Genomic DNA, 16,342 nt, shown 5'->3' on the forward strand with positions numbered 1-16,342 from the left:
CATTGTGCACAGTTAGATGGTACTTGGCAATATTTTCACTAGTAGGGAATTTTAGGTATGATGAGACGCCCAGCACATTTTTCCAAAAGGAGTCCAGTTCAGCTATTTCACCAGAATTTCACCCCCTGATATTGGAAAATAACTATAGTATTCATAATTCAAGTTTTATCTAAAGGAGTTTCTATGTGGGGGCTAAGAAAAATTCCATGAATTTGTGACTTGTTTGCTCAGCATGTGATTTAATTCTATTGCTTTATGTTTTGACTGTTCCTTATGGAAAGCAGGAGAATGTATGCTTCCTTATCAATGCAAGTCAACAGAACCTTCCTTTGATGTTACCCATCACACATAATGCCCCAAATCTAATCTCAAGTGTCATTGTTCACATGATGTTGTTGGTTCATTTTACTATACTGTGAAACCCAACAAAAAGAATTACTTTCAAAACTCGTAGAAAATATTTTCTTTAAAAAGTTTAGAATGGTATTTGTAAAAGTGCCGCAGTTTTTAGAAATAATTCCTTTTTAATGAGAGAACATCAAATTCTTTTTGAAGCTCCCACAGGTTTTGTACACAGTTTTCATCCATTTTAACTATGGATTTAACAATTTATGCTCAGAGGAATATTTAACAGGGAGAATTTCACTGTGTAAAACCCCAATATCCTCTTAATTTTTCTCTTTTTGCAAGTTTGGTTCACCGTTACTCAAGCTCCCTATTTTTGACCATTTGGAAAATAATAAAGGATCATATTTGATATTCCAGTTATAAACACTTAGTTTTTTCTTTAACTGGAATGGTATAACTAGGGAGTAACTTCTGGGTTTCATGTAGGTTGTACATGACAAGAGATGGTGTGTCATATTTACATAGTGGAAAATAGTCCTGTATAAAAAAGGCAGATTGAGTAAGGGTTATGTCACAGTGAACTCAGGTGGAACAAAAGGACATGACTGAATGAAGCAGTTTCCAAATCAACAGTTGGCTTAAAAGTTTTTATTTGTGTTTTATTTTTCACTTTGCCTGCTAATGGTGGACACAAACACCCACTTAAAAAAAAAAAAACACATTTTCCCCTTGGATTAGTAGTCCTTCCTATTGTCTATTTCAGAGACCTTGAGGGTCAGGGGAGGGGGAGACATTGTTTAGTCAAGGCCCCCTAATTTACCCAAAGTGAGGTTCTTAAGAGAGTCTTCTGTGACTATAGTGCTCCTTACTCCTGGGCCTCTTTTTTCCCTTTATCTCTTTTCCTACCACTCTTCTTAAACTTCTGACTCTGCACTGGAGACCATGGAGGCATTTCCTCAGTGTAACCTCTCATAACCGTTTAAGATGTATTTTTTCCCAGTTTCACTGAGATACAGTTGACATACAGCCCTGTATGTACAGCATCCTGATTTAACTTACATATGTTATAAAATGATTACCACAATAAGTTTAGTTATATCCATCACTTAATATAGATACAAAAATAAAGAAAAAAATGGTTTTTGTCCTTGTGATGAGAACTCTTAGGATCTACTCTCTTAACAACTATCAAATAAGCCACAGAGAAGTGTTAACTATAGTCTTCATATTGTATAGTATATCCCCAGCAGTTACTTATAACTGGAAGTTTGTACCTTTTGACCACCTTCATCTGTTTCCCTTTCCCAGCCTTACCCCCTACCTCTGGTAACCACAAATGACATCATAATGCCCTCAGGGTCCATCCATGTTGTCACAAATGACAAGATTTCCTTCTTTTTTAAATAGCTGAACAGTATTCTATTGTGTGTATATAAACTACATCTTCTTTATCCCTTCATCTGTTGATGAACACTAAGGGTGCTTCCATAGCTTGGCTATTGTGAATAATGCTGCTCTGAACAAGGGGGTGCAGATATCTCTTCGACATAATGTTTTCATTTCCTTCAGATATATTCCCAAAGGTGCAATTGCTGGATCATATAGTAGTTCTATTTTTAATTTTTTGATGAACCTCCCTACTGTTTTCCATAGTGGCTGCACCAATTTACATTCCCACAAACAGTATACAAGTGTTGCCTTTTCTTCACATCCTTGCTGGCATTTTTTTTCTTGCTTCTTTTTAATAACAGCCATTCTAACAGGCATGAAGTGATATCTCATTTTTGTTTTGATTTGCATTTCCTTTATAGTTATTGACGTTGAGCACCATTTTGCCATTCATATATCTTCTTTGGAAAAATGTCTATTCAGGTCCTCTGCCCAAGTTTAATTTAATTTTTTTTGTTATTGAGCTGTATGAGATCTTTATATATTTTGGATGTTAACCCTTTGTCAGATTTGCAATTATTTTCTTCCATTCAGTAGCTTGCCTTTTCATTTTGTTGATGATCTCCTTTGCTGTGCAGAAGCATTTGAGTCTGATATAGTCCCACTTGTTTGTTTTTTATTCTGTTGCTTGTGCTTTGGGTGTAATATCCAAAAAATCATTGTCAAGACCCATGTCAAGGGGCTTTTTTCTCCTGTTTTCTTCTAAAAGTTTTATGGTTTCTGGTCTGAAATATATCTTTAATAAAATGTCCTATCAGTAAGGTTAGGATTTAGTATTAAAATTATTTCCTTTTTGTTCAGAAAGATCTAAATGATAAGGCTGACGAAAATGATCATAAGTTCTATTTATTGAACATTTACCACGTACTAGGCATTCCGCTAAGGACTGTTTACAGATTACCACACATTATCCCCTCAACAAGCTTATGATATAGATGCTATTACTATTTATGTTTTACTAATTGGGAAACAGAGGATTAGAGAAATTAATTTGCTTAAGGTTGTGCAGTTACATTGGGCCATCATTGGGACTTGAACCCAAAGTGAGCGATTTTCACTTTCTGGAGATAGGGGTTTTAGTTTATGGTTTTACCACTAAGGTATAATGGTCACTTGAATTATTGGCGACTTAGTCTCGTCAACTGCAAAATGTTGGGATTGGATAGATCAGTGAGTAAACAGTTTATAAACTGGAGATGTACTTGATTCATTTGTTTTTGCTGTTTAACATGAAAAATATTAATTTTTTTGAGGTAGGTGCAAATATTTTTTAAATCAAGAGAGTTTTTGTTTGTTTGTTTTTTTACAAAAATCTGGATTCTGAACTTTTCAGGAAAACTCAGAATCTCTCATTCCTGGCCTACATTCTATAATGGCAATGATTGCCTGGAGCTAAGTGGGTCTCTCCCTTTAAAGCAGATGGGCGCTCTCCAATTCATCATGGTCCCCACTTATTTAGGCTATGTCCCTGATTCCTTGTAGCATTTGAGTTTTGGTTCCAGGATTAGCTGATTCTTTTTTTTTAAAATATATTTATTTATTTATTTTTGGCTGTATTGGGTCTTCGTTGCTGTGCACGGGCTTTCTCTAGTTGTGGCGAGTGGGGGCTACTCTTGGTTGTGGTGTGCGGGCTTCTCATTGTGGTGGTTTCTCTTGTTGTGGAGCACGGGGTCCAGGTGTGCAGGCTTCAGTAGTTGTGGCACATGGGCTCAGTAGTTGTGGCACATGGGCTCAGTAGTTGTGGCTCGTGGGCTCTAGAGCACAGGCTCAGTAGTTGTGGCACTTGGGCTTAGTTGCTTGGCGGCATGTGGGATCTCCCCAGACCAGGGCTCGAACCTGTGTCTCCTGCATTGGCAGGCGAATTCTCAACCACCATGCCACCAGGGAAGCCCTAGCTGATTCTCAATGTTTATTTGGTTTTCAATTCTGTGATTCTACAACCATAGTACAAGCTTATCTTTTTAGTAAGCTAACTTTCCTGTTACCTAAACATGCCTCAGTATATAATAACTGGGAATCTGGAGGTTCACATTATAAATTTATGGAACTAGACATAAAATCCATCTTAAATTCCTTCCTGAGGAAATATAAGTGCTGTAATGTGCCCGTTTCTGCCAAGCATTCTTAGAAACAAATCACACAAAAGTAATGCAGTATCTTAACAACCACATTAAACTGAAAAGATTCTAGAAGACAGTGCAATGTCATGCATTCTTTGTAAGAATATTTTTTATTTCCACATGGGCTGTGGGTAAAAGACATTTAGGATCTGAATGATGGAATTGGTTGTTCTCTAATTGATTTAATTAAGATGAGAGTTTCCATTTGGCTATAAAAAAAAGGCTCTTGGTGAAGATGCTTGAGGAAAATGTAATAGGATTTGTTTGTTTATTTATAAAATATTTCATAATTCTGGGAAATTTCCCTTCTATCCTCATTTTGAATGTGATGTCCATTTTTTTAAGCTGGCCAACTAACTTCTTTAGCATTCAGCGTGTGTGTGTGTGTGTGTGTGTGTGTGTGTGTTTCCCTAAAAAGACAGAAGCAAGATTAAATACACAAAAAATCGCACCAGACCTAAGCACGTGACACAGTGGTCTTGTTTCCCTTACACACAGAAACAAACAGCTTGTTTTAATAATCAAATACGTTTCCTAAGGGTCTTGTTAAATTGCTGAATGTAAATTGCAATTGGAATTGACTATTAAAGATCTTGGTAGAGTAGGTTAAACATCTGTTCAATTTATTACAATTTTATTTGTACTTCAGCTGTAACTGGGGCAATTAAGCCAATCACAGCAAGCAAATCAAATCTAATTTACACTCTAATGGACTAAAAATGAATGAATAAACACTGTACCACTAGATCCAAATGATTAAACATGTCTCTAAGGACTTTTTTTCTATTTCGGTATACAAAATCATGGTGTTTATACTATAACCACTTAAGAATGATGTAAATAAACTTGAACATCTCTTTATTTTTCTCACGTTTTTATAAAATTGCTAAATAAAATTTGAGAATATAATACACGAGTCCTTTGTAACTTAGACAAGTTTGCTTACCAAATAATTCATTAAATCCAAGTTTATGGTTTATCTGAATGCTAAAATTTAAATGGAACATACAGCCACTAATTTTGTTAAATTAAAATTTCCATATTCTTTTTTTTTTTTTTTTGCGTTAGCCATGGACTGCAATAAGGAAGATTAATAATAGATTTAGTATTGTGAGTTAAGACTTTATTGATCTTTGGAGAGCTCATACACTTTAGAAACAACTTGACAATGCAAAAATGTAACGTTCAGGACAGTATCTAGCCAGAGCAAGGTAACATCCATCTTATTAGGATCCCAGAGTCACTATAGCCTCCAAGGGACAATACACTGGAGCATGCATCCCAAAATACAGCACTTTGAGTGCTGCAAAGTGGACACTGTTTCAGATGGAGATCCAGGCTCACCTTACATTAATGCTGTGGAAGCTGCCATCATTTCAGTTCAGCAAATACCAAACAAAATACCACTGCATAACATGCACTAGATTGAACACTGATGAAATAAATACCATATAATAATATACCAGACAAAGTGTTAGGCTCTTTAATATACCACTTACCTTATCTGGTGAGCTAAATTTTCCTCTATTTTGGAAAATAACAGTAGAGTCAGTATCATATTTTGTCTTATTTTTGGAAGGTGTATTTTTTCACACTCTCCAACTGGTCCTTCAGTAAGTTCACTGGTAGTATTTGCATCATTTATTTGGAGCCCTAGGAGCTTGGTGGAGGCTGTGTAGTCCATCCTTTTACTTCTCATGTCTGATGAAATCAAGTTCAGTAGGGTCTGTTTCCTCAAAGGAAAGATCTTACTGCCGTGTGTCTTAGAACACATTGAGTCTGGCTTATCTCACTAAAACCAACCAAATGAAGGAAAGCCACATCCAGCCACGAATAAATTTCTCAGGTATCCTTCAGTCATCCTAGATGTGCCCTTTGCTGTACCCAAGAAAGCTTTTCCTACTCTGCTCACCACTTGACTCTGACAATTAGTCTTTGCTGACTGCTTTCAATAAAGCAACAATTATTTATGGAGGACTTTATTGTAGAGTCATGGGCTGGGTCTCATGCATTCAGGGAATAGATTGTGTTATGTCTGGGCAGGTCCCTCCTTCCCTCTCTTCTTTCCTTATCTTTCATACTTCCTCAAGTGTTTCCGAGGTGCTGCAAAGTGCCAGGTGCTAGGTGGACCCTAAAAATATAATTGTAAACAAGAAACATATTCTTTGACCTTGTGAAGCTACTGGGGGGGAAAAGCATTGACTGAATATTCACACAATGAATATGAAAACAAAATCTTGATAACAATTAGAAAGGTGAGGTCAGGATACAAATAAAACAGAATATACGAGAGGGTTTTTGCCTAGGTAGGTTAGGGAAGCCTCTCGTGAAATATCGATTGGACTGAGATATAAATACTGAATTAGAGTTGAACTGGTGAAGAGAGAAAGAAAAGGGATTCCAGGCAGAGGAGACAGGCACATACAAATATCTTGAAACTGGATGGAGTATGAAGCTTAAGAGAGACTGAGAGACCAGGGCTGAGAAAGCCCGGGATGGTGGTATGAGCTGAACCTTCTCAGAAAGGTAGGGAGGGGCTGGAATTTATAGAACCTATAAATTGTGTCAAGGAAGGTTTTTATCTTAAAAGCAATATAGACTATTGAAGAGATTTAAGCAAAATTTAAAATGTGACTTTGCCTGCAGAGAGGAAGATGAATTCATTAATTGAAGCAGGGTTGGACCAGTCCAGGACCAGTTAACCCACTGTGAAGAAAACTCTAGAATCCAGTTGTGAGAAGATGCTAGCTTAGGTTAGGATAGTGGTAATCCTTAAGAAAAGTGGATGGATTTTAGAGGCACAAGGTATATGTGTTGATTTTGAGTTCTTTGTATCAGGCAATTAATGTTCATCATTTATTTTAAACTTTATCTTCAGTAAATGATTAACTTCCCCAAAACAAGACTCTTCTTTCTCTAGTTTCTCCAGCTTTATCTTCCTTTGCTGTTGCTTTCTCCACACAGTGGAACGCAGCTTAACTTGGAGGGGAAAAAAGGCCTAAACCAGACCTTTCAACTCTGATGCTTCTTTTCAGTTGAACAGTGCAGTTTTTTTTTTCCTTTCCTTTTCTGGTGTTGGTGGAGCAGCTATGGGGTAGTAAGAGGTAGAGGGATGGATGGACATGTTTGGAATATGGCCAAGACATCTTTATCTTTAAGAAGTCCTGAGAAATCTGGCTATTATACATCCTGATCAAGTCTCATAATGTTTTCCAAGCAAATGAGACCACTTTGTAAAAAGCAAAAGCATCTTCTCACCAGGAAAGGGGCCATGTGCAAGAGGAGGAGGTGTTAATGGAGAGAAGCCGCCAGCCCTTTCAGAAAGCTGCATGATGTAACAGCCCCACTACACGGCCTCATTTGTGCTGGAAAATTTTAAGGAGAGAAATATAATCCTGTCCTATTAGCATAGCAACAAGTATGTTCTCAGTATAATAAACGTGGTTCCAACATGGCGTTCAGCCCCATTTTGCACGCCCTTCTGTCTCACCTTTCGGTGCCAATGCCACTGAAGTCATCATGGAAAGACAGCCTTTGAAAGAACCCTGCTGGCTTTTTGGCTGCCTGTTGGCAACAGAGGAGACGAGGAGGACAGGAGTGTACATTTGTAAAGTTCCACTTGCTTATCTTACTGAGAAACAGTATTTTATCCTTTCAAGCTCATCCCCCAGCCACTGTAATTAGGCTTTCCAGAAACAGTCTTGCAGCTGTCTTGACATCACAATAGCGTTTTGAAAAGCTTGGACAGTTACCAGTTCATCAACCTGGCAAGATGTTGCAGCAGACCCAAAGATTTCACTGGATCTTGGTGGATGCCATTAGTTCCCAGAAGCGAAACAGAAAAAAATTTATAACAATATGCAAAGAAGTCATTCAGGAGTGGGCTTACTGTGTCCGAACTCTTGTCTTCAAACCTAGCAACAAGTCTTTTCAGATTGAATCATTTACTTACGGGGGGTATAAATGAGCGTGGAGTTCTTTCATTGAAGAGGAGGCAAGGGAAAAAGGTAATTGGAGAAAGAGGGAGGGTGGGAAAGAGAGATATATGGACAAAGAGAGTGGAGAAGAAAGGCAAGAGGCAGAGAAGTGTCTTGAGCTGTATGCTCCCTGAGGTCAAGATTCAAGTTTTCAGCATTCTTTTAAACATGATGGTACATATGATCATGTTGATACTGTTGGGGTACTTACCCCAACTGAGCATCAGTGATTTTGCAGTCAGACCAAAAATCTCTATCATGTATCAAGGTCTTCTTCTTTTTTTTTAAATTGAAGTATAGGTGATTTACAATGTTGTGTTAGTTATTGCTGTACAGCAGTGACTCAGTTATACATCTATATATATACATTCTTCATTTTTTTTATATTCATTTCCATTATGGTTTATCACAGGATATTGAATATAGCTCCCTGTGCTATAGAGCAGGTCCTTGCTGTTTATCCATTCTATATACACAAGTTGCATCTGCTTATCCCAAACTCCCAATTCATCCATCTCCCACCCCCCCTCCTCCTTGGCATCCACCAGGCTATTCTCTATGTCTGTGATTCTGTTTCTGTTTCGTAGATAGGTTCATTTGTGTCATATTTTAAATTTCACACATAAGTGATATAATATGGCATTTGTCTTTCTCTTTCTGACTTCATTTAGCATGATAATCTCTAGTTGCATCCATGTTGCTGCAAATGGCAAAATTTTATTCTTTTTTATGACTGAGTAGTATTCCATTACACACACACACACACACACACACACACACACACACACACACACACCACACATCTTTAGATAGGTTCATTTGTGTCATATTTTACATTCCACATATAAGTGATATCATATAGTATTTATCTTTCTCTTTCTGACTGACTTCACTTAGTATGAGAATCTCTAGTTGTATCCATGTTGCTGCAAATGGCATTATTTCATTCTTTTCTATGGCTGAGTAGGATTCCATTGTATATATGTGCCATATCTTCTTTATCCATTCATCTGTTGGTGGACATTTAGGTTGTTTTCATGTCTTGGCCATTGTGAATAGTGCTGCTATGAACATAGGGATGTATGTATCTTTTTGAATTATAATTTTTTCTGGATATATGCCCAGGGGTGGGATTGCTGGATCATATGGTAATTCTACTTTTCGTTTTCTGAGGAACCTCCATACTGTTCCACAGTGGCTGCAGCAACTTACAATCCCACCAACAGTGTAGGAGGGTTCCTTTTTCTCCACACCCTCTCCAGCATTTGTTACTTGTAGACTTTTTAGTGATGGCCATTCTGTCAAGGTCCTCTATAATGAGAGAATCTTGAATTCAACAACACCAGAATTGTCTGCTGTAGGTCTTCAGGAGCCTTTTCTCTTAGGTGGAGTAGAGTTGTCCAATAAAATTTCCAGTGATGGCGGAAATGTTCTATCCCCTGCTATCAAAAAATTTGAAATGTGGCTAGTACGATTAAGGAACTGAAATTTAAAATGTTTAAATTTTAATTAAGCTACATATGGCTAGGGGCTTACCGTAGCAGATAGGGCAGTGGAGAGCTGAAGTTACACACTGGAGGTGTTTATGTACTGTCACATCCTGAGGGCTGAAGGGAAAAGCACCCACCCCCACCCAAGGTGAGAGGAAAGCTATTCTGGAATCATTAACGGAACCCTCTGAAATGAACCTCAGACTCTCAAATGATAGAGAAAGGCATTTGAGGGACAGAATAAAACCTTACGCCCTTGGGCTAGAGCCATGCCCATTACCCTTTAAGCTTTGACTCCATTTCTTTTTCAAAATCTAGTCATTGCCAGTATTTCTAGCATCACTGCAGAAGGAGAAAGAATAACGTCTGCTTTTGATTTATACCTGCAGGACCAGCACAGTGCTGAGTTGCTGGTTCAAAGATGCTTACTAAATAGATTCAACATTATGTTCTAAAAGGGAATCTTCAAATTTACTTATAATATGACTGTTATGGAATGTGATTTCCCAATGCTGAGAGTGGAGAAAGAATATTTTTCTCCTCTAATTGCAAATGTGTGATTGCTTTAAAAAAATACTTTTGCTTGTAGGTGACACCTTCCATCTGAGCCATAAGCAGGGTTATCTATGTTCTTCAGATCTCTCCTGTTGTCATTGTCTCACTGAGGCATTAGTGAATAGGACAGGAGCTATTTGGGGGTAGATTTGCCCCCTGGTACTTGTGCTCTGCCTGTGTACCTCAGTAAAAGTGGCATGTAGGCAAAAAAGAGAGGCAACATTTGGCCCAGTGATTCCACTGCAGCTGCTAAAACAGAAATGCCAATGCAAAGCTGAGCCACTAATTGGAAATGGAATAAACTAAAGAAATCTTGGTTCAAATGGCAGCTATATTTTTTCAAGAGAAGGTTTCAGTTGAAATGCCAAAAGAGACAGTTAGCCAAAACATTTGTCTATGGAAATTTCTCTTCTCTATTTTATACAGATATACAGCTGGGTGCTAAGCAAAGCACTTCTTGAGAACACATGTCATGGATAAACCAAGATGTTTATTTTCCTAAGTAGCAGATCAGATTGAACTCGCAACAAATAGCTCAATTAGTATGGCTGCTAATAGGCTGACACCTGCAGGCTACAATAAATGAAATCCACGCGTTGGAACTGAGCTCCTAGGAAGCCCACATCAAAGTTAAGGTTGTTAGTGAGGCACCTATAGCAGGTTTTCAGTTTTTATGAAACATCAGGATGAGAAAGTGTCAGATTAAGAACTCAAGTGCATGTTCTGTACAACTGCCATTTACTTAATACATTTTGCATGGTATTCTTCCATGGCTCTTACACAAGGGCTAAGTTCTACATTCTTCTTTGGTTTTAGTGTCAGAAAAATGCTTTCTTCTTCTGGTGAGCTGGTATAATTCCTGGTATCAGTCATTAAAACAACACATCTAACCTTCATGTCCCTTTTGCCCTGGATTCCTGAAAACTAAGAGCTGAATTCACTGTTCAATTACGTTATTGTCCCTGGCTTCTATTTCTCTACCCCTACCTGGTTAAGAGCAAGCTCCGAAGATACTGGTAGTCAAGGGGGAATTTAGCTCTCTCCTTGCTGAGTAATTTTGAACAAATCACTTTTCTTACTGAGCCCTAATTTACTTATCTGTAAAGTGGGGTCATAAATTTTATTTCTTAGGTGTTTTGCTATAGTGGTGATTCATAGTAAACACTCAAAAATGCTAATTATTGAATTTTAAATTATTCTTTTGACCTGCAACATATTTGGAAGCAAATGACATTAGTGAGATAATCAAAACGTAGTTTGAGGGTAATTATTGAAAGGACTGAACCAAAATGGGTATATTGACATTGCTTTTTCTTTGTTGACAGTTCCTTCCAAAGGTAAAGTTTACATACGGTGAAATGTACAAATCTTGGGTGTTCAGTCAATGAATTCTGACAAATATACATACTCATGTAGCCCGTAACCCTATTAAGATACAGAGCATTTCCATCACCCAGGAAATTCCTCTTGGGCCTTGTCCAGTCAACTCCTTCTCACTTGGAGACAAAACTTTCCTGAATCATTTCACTATAGACTTCTTTTGCCTGTTTTAGAACTCCATGTAAATGGCATCCTACACTGTGTCCTCTTTTGTGTCTTGATTCTTCTGCTCAATGCGTGTCTTGAGAGTCATCCATGTGGTTGAGGATATAAATAGTTCCCTCCCTTTTAATGCTAAATACCTCCTGTTGTATGAAGATACCACAACCTGTTTATTCATGCTCCTGTTGATGGACATTTGACTGCTTTCAACTTCTGGCTACCATGAATAGAGCTGCTGTGAACATTCTTGTACAAGCCCTTTTGTAGTCATATGTTTTCATCATTCCTGGAAAAAGACGAAAACATAGAATCACTGTGTCAAGTGACTGTATCATTTTACATTTCCACCAGCAAAATATGAGTGTTCTTCACCTAGACTGGGTGTTACCAGTCTTTTTAAAAACAACACACACACACTGCTGTATTTAAAATAGATAACCAACAAGGACCTAATGTTAAAAACAAAAACAGGGGCTTCCTTGGTGGCGCAGTGGTTGAGAGTCCACCTGCCATTGCAGGGGACACAGGTTCGTGCCCCGGTCCGGGAAGATCCCACATGCCGCGGAGCGGCTGGGCCCGTGAGCCATGGCCACTGAGCCTGTGCGTCTGGAGCCTGTGCTCCACAACGGGAGAGGCCACAACAGTGAGAGGCCCACGTACCGCAAAAAAAAAAACCCAAAAAACGAAAGCAAACCAACCAATAAACAAAAAAACCCACACTTGTATTATTGAAAGAAAATTTATGTATTTTTACATTTTTTAAAATAAACATTTAGTTTTGGAATAATTTTAGATTTACAGAGTTATTTCAGATAGTGCAGAGACTTTCCATTTATCTGGTACCAAGTCTTCTCTACTACTAACATCATACATTAGTATGATACATTTGCTACAGTTAATGAATCAATATTGATACATTATTATTAAGTAAACTAAAGCCCATACTTTATTTAGATTTCCTCAGTTTTTTCCTAATGTCCATTTTTTGTTCTAGAATCCCATCTAGGGTTTTACATTATATTTATTAGACATAATTCTTGGGGCTTCTCTCGGCTGTGACAGTTTCTCTGATTTCCCTTGTTTTTGATGCCCTTCACAGTTTTTAGAAGTACTGGTATTCTGTAGAATGTCCTTCAGCTGGGATTTGTCTGATGTTTTTGTCATGATTAGGCTGGAGTAATGTGTTTTGGGGAACAAGGTCACCCAGAAGTAAAATGCCATTCTCATCACATCATATAAAGAATACATACTGTCATTATGACTTATCACTGTTGATATCAACAGTTGATATCATTATCACTTATCACCTGGCTTCAAATAGGGTTGACCTAGTTTTTCCACTGTAAAGTTAAACTCTCTTCTTTTCCCCTTTCTATGCTATACTCTAGAGGGAAGGCACTATGCACAGGCCACGCTTTAGGAATGGGAAACTATGTTGTACCTCCTTAAATGTGAAGTAGGTACATAATTTATTTTGGATTCTTCTCCACTGGTGATTCGTCTATTATCTCTTATTATTTATTTAATCATTTATATCAGTATGGATACATGGATATTTATTTTATATTTTGGGTTATAATCCAATACTAATCTTATTTTTTTCTGAATTGTTCCAGCTTTGGCCATTGGGAATGCTTTCAGTTAGCTCTTGTGATACCTCCATCATATTGTTGTATGTGCAATTTTTTTTTTTTAAAGCATTTCGTTACTTTTTGGTGCTGCAAAATGCTCCAGGGTAAGTCCTAGAATCAGCCGTTTCCCCAAGGAGCCCTGGTTCCTTTTACTGGAGAGTGGTATTTAGAAACCAAGAAATGCCTGCTAGGTGTGCTCATTGTTAATGGGTATTCTTACTTCTCAGCTGACAGAGCAAGGAAATATGTGTGTATGTGTACTATAAACTATGTTTGTACACATATCTAAAAATATTTCTGTATGCAACCATCTGTGTCTGTGTTAAGTTAAACCTGAGCTCATACTGATGTCTCTAATCCATCATCACATGGATCATTCTAGCCTAGTCCCCTTGCTTATCTGTAACTTCCTACTGCAATAGTGAGAAGCCTGGCTTCCAATATCTGATATCCATTAATTTTTTTCTTTTACAAATGCCATTGGTGTTATATTTAAACATTTATTACCAACTCTAATGTCATGTAGATTTTCTGCCATGTTCTCTTCCAGAGGTTTTACAGTTTGGCATTTTACTTTAGGTCTATGATCCATTTTGAGTTAATTATATGTAAGGTATAAGATTCTTTTTTTGTTGTTTTTTTGCATATGGACCTTCAGTTGTTCTAGTATCTTTGTTGAAAAGATTATTCCTTTGATCATTTTTCAAAAAGCAGCTGACTGTGTTTGTGTGAGTCTGTTTATGGACTCTTTATTCTACTGTAAGTATCTGTATATATATTCTTTCACCAATACAACACTGAATTGATTACTGACTTACAAACTTGTAATAATCTTGAAATCAAGTATTGTGAGTCTTCCAGCTTCATTCTTCTTAAGTATTACGTTGGCTAGTCTAAGTCCTTGACATTCCAAGTGTACTTTAGAATTAATTTGTTGATGTCTACAAATTAGCCTCCTAATGGGGATAAAGTTGAATTTATAAATCAAGTTGGGAAAAACAGACATGTTTACAATACTGTTTCTTTCAATCTGAAAACAAAATCATCTATTTGTTTAGATTATTTTATTTCTTCAGAGTTTTACAGTTTCCTGCTTATTGATCTTGTATGTATTTTGTTAGATTCATACCTAAATATTTCATTTGGGAGACTACTATAAATGGTACTGTGTTTTTATTTCAAATTCCAATTACTTGTTGCAGGTATATAGGAAAGCCACTGAATTTTGTATCTTAACCTTGTATCCTGAACCCTTGTAGTAATCACTTATTAATTCCAGGAGATTTTTTTTTCATTGTTGATTCTTTGGATTTTCTGTATAAACAATTATGTTATCTGTGACCAGAGATCATTTTATTTATTCCTTCCCAATCTGTGTATATCTTATGCTTTATTGAATTAGATAGGGCTTCTAGTACAGTGTTGAATAGGAGTGGTGAGAGGAGACCATCTTACCTTTAGGTTTGATGTCAGCTGTTCAGTTGTTTTAGATGTTCTCTATCAAGTTGAGGAAGTTCCTCTGTATTCCTAGTTTGCTGAGAATTTTTATTGTGAATGGGTATTGGATTTTGTCACATGCTTTTTCTCTGTCAATTGACATCATATAATTTTTCTTGTTTAGTCTGTTGATGTGGTGGGTTACATTGATTGACTTAACTGAGCTAGCCTTGCATACCAAGAATAAACCACACTTGGCCATGGTCTATAATTCTTTTTATACATTGTTGGAATCTATTTGCTAATATTTTGTGAGAATTTTTGTGTCCATGTTCATGAGAGATATTGGTTTGTATTTTTCCTTTCTTGTCAGATGTTTTTGTCTGGTTTTTGTATTAGGGAAATGCTAGCCTCATAGAATAGGTTAAGAACTGTTTCTTCTGCTTCTGTTTTTCCTGAAAATATGTAGAAGTGGTATAATTTCTTACATAAATATTTGGTAGAATTCACCAGTGAATCCGTTTGGGCCTGGTCCTTTATTTTTTGAAGGTTATGAATTATTGATTCAATCTCTTTAACAGGTATAGGGATATTCAGATTATCTCTTTCTCCTTGTATGTTTTGGAAGTTTGCATCTCTCAAGAAATCGGTCCATTTCATCTAAATTATCAAATTTGTGGGCACTGAGTTTTTTCATACTTTTCTCTGTTATCCTTCTAATGTCCATGGGATCAGTAGTCATGGCCCCTCTTTCAATTCTAATTTACCTATTCTCTTTCTTTGTCTGTTAGCCTAGCTAGAATTTTATCAATTTTATTGATCATTTCAGTGAACCAGGTTTTAGTTTTATTGAGTCTATCTATTGTTTTCCCTTTTTCAGTTTCATTGCTTTATGCTCTAATTTTTATTACTTCTTTTATTCAGTTTGCTTTATGTTCAGATTGCTTTTCTTTCTCTAGTTTCCCAAGGTGGAAGTTTAGGTTATTGATTTTAGGTTGTTCTTCTTTTTAAACGTATGCATTCAATGCTGTACATTTTCTGCTAAGCACTGCTTTTGCTAATCCCACAAATTTGGTAATTTGCATTTAATTTCTATTTAGTTCAAGATACTTAAATTACTTTCAAGACTTCTTTGATCCATATGTTATTTTGAGGTGTGTTCTTTAATTTCCAAATATTTGGGGGATTTTCCAGTTATTTTCCATTATGGATTTCTAGTTTAATTCCACTGTGATCTGAGAACAAAATTTGTATAACTTCTATTTTTTTAAATTTGGTAAAGTGTGTTCTCTGGCCTAGAATGTAATCTGTCTTTGTGATTGTTCCATGTAAACTTGAGAAGAATGTTCATTCAGCTTTTTTCTTTTTTTAGTTTGCTTACTCTTTATTTACTTTGTGGTATAATTGACATATGACATTATGTTTGTTTCAGGTGTCCAACATAATGATTTGATATTTGTATATAGAGCAGAATGATCACCACAATAAGTCAGATTGCCTTTTTTGAAAGAAGTATTCTAAAATGTTCATTTAGTCCACGTTGGTTGATAGTGTTGTTCAGGTCAATGATATCCTCATTGATTTTCTCCCTATTTAATCTCTCAGTTACTGACAGGAGGTTTTGAAGTCTGCAGCTGTAATACTAAGTATGTCTATTTCTTCTTTCAGTTCTATCAGTTTTTGTTTCGTATATTTTGATGCTCTATTTTTTTTTTTTTTTTTTTTTTTTTGGCGTTATGCGGGCCTCTCACTGTTGTGGCCTCTCCCATTTGCGGAGCACAGGCTCCGGACGC

The sequence above is a fragment of the Lipotes vexillifer genome, unplaced genomic scaffold (genome assembly GCF_000442215.2).
Source record: "Lipotes vexillifer unplaced genomic scaffold, Lipotes_vexillifer_v1.1 scaffold534, whole genome shotgun sequence".
In the NCBI taxonomy this organism is placed as follows: Eukaryota; Metazoa; Chordata; class Mammalia; order Artiodactyla; family Lipotidae; genus Lipotes; species Lipotes vexillifer.